At 20.7% G+C, this 6,005-nt stretch overlaps 2 protein-coding genes across 2 annotated transcripts in view; both read left to right on the top strand.

The window, feature by feature from the left end:
- Positions 1-5,973, top strand: part of LOC102681578 (anaphase-promoting complex subunit CDC26-like) — a 22,871-nt gene extending 16,898 nt beyond the window's left edge. Inside the window, exon 3 of the mRNA XM_006624676.2 lies at positions 5,944-5,973. The gene's annotated coding sequence lies outside the window, so the exon portion shown is untranslated. The remainder of the gene's footprint in view (positions 1-5,943) is intronic.
- LOC102672680 overlaps positions 1-6,005 on the top strand; it is a gene marked incomplete at its 5' end in the record, with an annotated part of 63,630 nt that overhangs the window by 4,620 nt on the left and 53,005 nt on the right. The gene's annotated exons all lie outside the window — the stretch shown is intronic.

A 6,005-nucleotide genomic window follows, 5' to 3' on the forward strand; every position in this document is an offset into this window, starting at 1 on the left:
AAAAATACAATTTATATTAATTTAAATTATATTACATATATAATTTTTTTTATATTATTGATATATTGATTAAAAAAATATGAAAACATATATATAATCAATTATCTAAATAATTTACAAAATTCTGTTATAATCGAGTTAATTTATTTAGTATACTTTAATATTCTAAATAATCTGTATATTAAATTATTTAATTATATAATATATTTTTAATATTAATAAAATTTAATATTGATTTAATATTGATAAAATATTGTAGAAATTACGAAATGTTAAAATGTCATTGGAAAAAGAATTAAAGTAATTTTTAATGATTTGCTTGGCAAGTAGGATTGTTGCATGATTTTTCAAAATACGAAACATAGCTGCAACTTTATTCCATATTACTTTATCGAAGTCTGTATTTAATTATATTAACATAACATATATTGCAACATCTAATGATAACAATAATCTCATTCTCTTCATCGTTTCTTGTCTCCACGAATCAAGAGAGACACGTGTCATATAATCAAGCGGTATACAACTCATTTCACAAATGGATTTTGTTAAAATTTATGAGCACATTTTGTTATGAATTTATAACATAGTTGAAAGATGTATAAGTCTATGAATGTTAATTTCAAAATAGTTTTAGTATGATCTACATATAATTTTGTTTAATTGAATTGTTTTTGGTGGAAATATTTTCAGATTGTGGTTTATGATAATCTTTTATTGTTAGAAAAGAAAAAAAAAAACGAAAATTTGATGGATATACGAATTTTTAATATTTTTAAAAAATTTATAAGATGATAATGATATAAATATAGGAAAGAAAATATTTTTTTTAAAATATAATTTTTTATAAATATAGGAAAAAAAAAATTTCTTTATATTATTATAGAATATTAATTAATTTTACGAAGTTGTGATTCTGTATATTTCCAAATTTTTTAAATTCTATATTTCATGAATTTTTGAAGAATTTAGCATATGCAATATTTTTAATAATATTCAAAATATATAATCATCTCTGTAATCAAATTTATTATCTTTGAAATTATATATTTTTCGATAATTCAATAATGTTTTTCGAAAAACAAGACTAAAATATATTTATAACAAACAAAAAATAAAAAATTTATATTTTTCGCTCTTATGATAGAATATTTTTTTAAATCTTTAAACTTAACTTTCTACCAACTTTCTGAAAAATCTTATTTTCTGATTATCTCGTCGTGAACTCTATGTAGTTTTTCTAGATCTTCATTGTAGTTTATAATTTCTTTTTATAAAGTATAATTATATTTTTTGATAAAATTTGGTTTAAAAAGTATATAAAAAAACGAATAATTTATAATTATAATCATGCATTGTAGAAAATAAAAATATTTATAATTTATAATAAGTTAATATTAATAATTTTATTTTCCAAAAATATTTGAAAATATTAATATAATAATTAAAATATTTAAAAATATTTTGAAAATAACTTAAATTATATATATAATTTCAATTTTTCTAAAATTTAAAAATCAAGAAATATAGCTCTTGAGTATTTCTGATGAACATTTTGTTTGACCACCACTGCTTGTATTAAAGGACACTTGCTGTATTAAAGGATGTTAATATATTGTGAATCCATTTTTGAAGGATTAATTTTAAAGATCAAAATGAAGATAAAAGTTAATATACAAAATGCCAATTAATGATTTATTTATTAAATTATAATCATTAATTATAATAATTAAATTTGCATTAAAATAAAACGGAATAGCGATAGTGTGAGATGGCGATATGACAGAGATAAAGTGATTTCACTTTATCTTCGTTTCGCTTCATTTAGCGCAAACTTCAACTGTTTATGTTAACTTAATAAATAAATTTCAATCGTCATTTTTCCATACCAACTTTTATATTTATTTTCATCTCTAGAATCGATTTTTCAAAAATATTCCATCAATATTCAGTATAAAATAGTATCTTTGTCGTAAATAATAATCATTCAATTCATAGAAGAAAAACCATCGAAGCGAAGAGAGGAATATTAATATAATTTTTAGTCTGTGAACACCAAGTTCCCTTGCCTTCTCTTTCGATTCATCCATCTCTCCATGATGTGGTCTTTTTAAGAAGCCCCTTTTGCGGTCGTTCGTCGAGCAAAAATTTGCATTTTTCCGGCGAAGATGCGCGCGCGAGATCGATGCTTGTGTGTATGCATTAGCTGGGATACGGAGAATAATAAAAAGGAACCACGGTGTCCGCGTTCCGACGCTTTTTCCATTACGTAAGTGTATCATCGCGATGCTAATAACACGTTGTGCCCTGTTCCCGGCCGATGAATCCTGTCATGAAATTCAAGACATTGCATGCACGTCTCATCGGAAATCTTGACTGCGTCAATGATATTTTTAACAGGATGAATCGTATTTTAGCAATTTTAAGACTATTATAATATAAAATGAAAAAATTAATAAGATAACAATTATTCTTTCGAGTAAAATGTTTTTAATTATAAATTATGAATAACGAAATTATGAGTGATTGAACATTTTTTTTATTGCCGATTGTCATTTTTTTGTCATATATATTTATATATTTGTAGAACATTTTTGAAAGATCGATTCCAGAGGTGAAAACAAAAGTTGGAAAAAATATCGGATGAGGATTATTTATTAAATTAGAAACAATTTAAATTTATGATAAATAAAGCGAGATGGAGAATGGGATCACTCTATCTTCGTTACTATTGATATATTCTTTCTAGTCGTCTTGCTTCATCTAATGCGAACTTAAATTACTTATATCTTAATAAATAAGCCTCAACCGTAATTTTTGAATACTAACTTTTGTGTTTGTTTTGACTTCTAGAATATGACTCTTCTATGAATATGTTAACATTCTGTACATAGTATACAGTAGTATATATTTTTGCGTCCGCTAAAGTTGGGATCGAATCTGGACGTTTATTTGGGCAGGTGATTTCTGCGAATTGGATTTTAAAGAAAAAGAGAAAATGAGTCAGGTAAAAGATCAAGTGGATCAAATTTCGTTCAGTAGTTTATCTCATTTGACACACTTAAAGTTTACTCTGAGATTCCATTTCTATGAATTGGAAACGACGATAAATAAAGTAGATATTATAGTTAATATATATAAACATTTTTATTTTTCGATGTTGAATTCTAATCAAATTTTATTCATTATCCATAATAGTATTTTATAACTTTTAATTATTAAAAAAATTGTTAAATTTTAAAGTTTTATAATTTTTATTTATATTCATCAAAAATAATTAAAAATAAAAACTAGATTAAAACTTGAATCTTCTATTTTTCAATTTTTTTTGATTTTATTTTGGTCGATGTCAAAATTTATAAAATAAATCCTTGAAGAAGATTTTTAATTTTTAAAAATTTATTGATATTTAATGCGAAGACATTAGACATTTTTAATTTTTCTTATAACATAAGAAATTGTAGCTATTCTTCAAAATAAGCGAAATTCTATTGAAAAAATATTATTTTTGACAAAGTTATAGTAATAATAATAGACTATAGTATTTCAATAAATATTTGCATTTCATCTTTATTTTCATTTCGTTTCGTTTAATGAAAATTAAATTCCTTATAACTTAATAAATAAATCTCAAGTCGAATATTTTTTTTCTTTTATATTAATTTTTATGTTCATTCCTCTAGAATGAATTCTTCAAAGATATCTCATAATATATTAACTATAATATATTCCAATGATAATTTAAGGATTAAAAGATATTTACATATGCATTATAGTGAGTTATTTTTATTCTTTTTGAGGATTGTAACAAAATTTTATCTATTTTTTTATGATAACGATTGTAATAAATTATGATAATGGATTTTTAATTTTTAGATTAAAATAAGAAATATAATAATAAAAAGAATTATATTATATTAAAAAGTATATAAATATAATATAAAGATAATATAAGATAATATAAAATGATTTTATTTCTAATAGGGTTTTCAAATTTGATATTTTTTTGATAATTAATTAGATTTTTAATTAAAGATAATTTAAATATAATATGATAATTTGTAATGTAAATTATAAAATTGAAAAAGGAAGATTATTTGTGATAAGAATTTTAATTTAATTTTAAATATTTCTTAAATTAAGTAATGATATTTTGTAATAAAAAGAAGATAGATATGACGTAAATATCATTCAGATATCTTTCGAAGTTTATGAATACATAAGATATTTTAAAAATAAAAAAAAAAAATAAGTAAGAAAATCATAACCAAGATAATTTACAAATCGATATATTTTTTAATAAAAAGATTGGAATTTAATATATCTATTGAAATCTACTAATATTTCAATGTTTTAAATAAAATAATGTTGAACAAGCGTAGAAGCTTGATCTACATAAAAGAATGCAAGTTTACAAGTTTATAACAACTATAGAAACATGGACGACTTGTATATTCACATACGAAAAATGTTGAACGGAGTAACAAGAAAACTTTCCATGTTGAAATATTCTTCATTCATCGAGTTCTTGTCATGAATATAAAATTTGATAGAATATCTCTTGTGAATAAGGAAATCTTTAGAATTATTTTCATTTTTTATTTACAGTCACATCCAACAATTAATAAATTCCACTGCAAAATTAAATCCTATTGTTAATAAATTGACTTTTAAAAAAAAGAGAAAGATAAAAAACAAAAGAACATTGAAAAAATTGAAAGTGAAAATCGTATCAAGACATAGAAGACAAAATAAGTTTATCTGAAAAAAAGGATAAGTAAAGAAAGTCCTTACAACGTTACCCACTTAAATCGAATACCATGGACTTGCATTTTTCTTTGTATTTCTGTTATTTCTATATTTTTTGTCGATTATCTTTGACATGGGTATAAGAACGACTTCAATTAATGCCAAATATTTTAAGAGAACAACATTATCTGAAATTATAAATGTATGAAAAAAACATTGTGTAATGTATTATATTTTTTATTTGATTGTGTTGGAATTTTATATTTGTTTATAAAAATATAGTTTTAATATAAGTTTTGTGAAATATGAAATATGGATTAGAGTGGAATAAAAAAATAAAAATTGGGATTATTTTTTTAAAAGATCTCAAATTTTTTCAATAGAAGACAATTTTTGTCAAATTAAGATATCAACAAAGTTTCGAAGTTTTAATTCATTATCTTCTTTTAAGTATCTTTTTAAATATATTTTTTCAATTTTGATTTTTATTATATTAATTATAATATTTTTTCCTTCATATATTTTTTGTAAATTTATTGATATTTTAAAATAAACATGTTAATATGAATATATATAATGATATTTAAAATACAAATATATAAATTAAAAATACTTGTAAAATGATAATTCCTTCATTTATTATAAATTCAATTTGAGTTTCTTTAAATTTCTCCAAAATTATTTTAATAAATAAATAAATTATTTTATTTAAAATATAAAAATTACATTATTTTAAATTACTTAATAAAAATATATAAATCAATAAAAGTAATAAGATGTTTCTATCTTCATCTGTTCTATCTTTATTTTGCTTTAAACTAATACAAATTTTAATTTATAATTTAATAAATAAGCTCCAATTTTTTTTATTTATTTTGATATCTAAAATCGATCTTCTAAAGTATAAACAAATATAATAACATTCTATATATAATATATATTATTAATAACAATGATAATAAGTGCATATTATTAAATAATTACATTATTATACATGTATTATATTAATAAATATATTAATATATTACATTATATATTAGTAATATATGTGTATATTGTTATTTTTATTAGTATTTTTATGGCTATTATTATTAAATAACTATTTATAAATATACCAATAAAAATAACATATTATTAAATAGTTTGTATGTATGTGTGTCTGTACGTGTGCATATATGTGTATATACATTATTACATATATATATATATATATATATATATATAGAGAGAGAGAGAGAGAGAGAGAGAGAGAGAGA

The sequence above is a fragment of the Apis dorsata genome, unplaced genomic scaffold (genome assembly GCF_000469605.1).
Source record: "Apis dorsata unplaced genomic scaffold, Apis dorsata 1.3 scaffold_1093, whole genome shotgun sequence".
Lineage (NCBI taxonomy): Eukaryota > Metazoa > Arthropoda > Insecta > Hymenoptera > Apidae > Apis > Apis dorsata.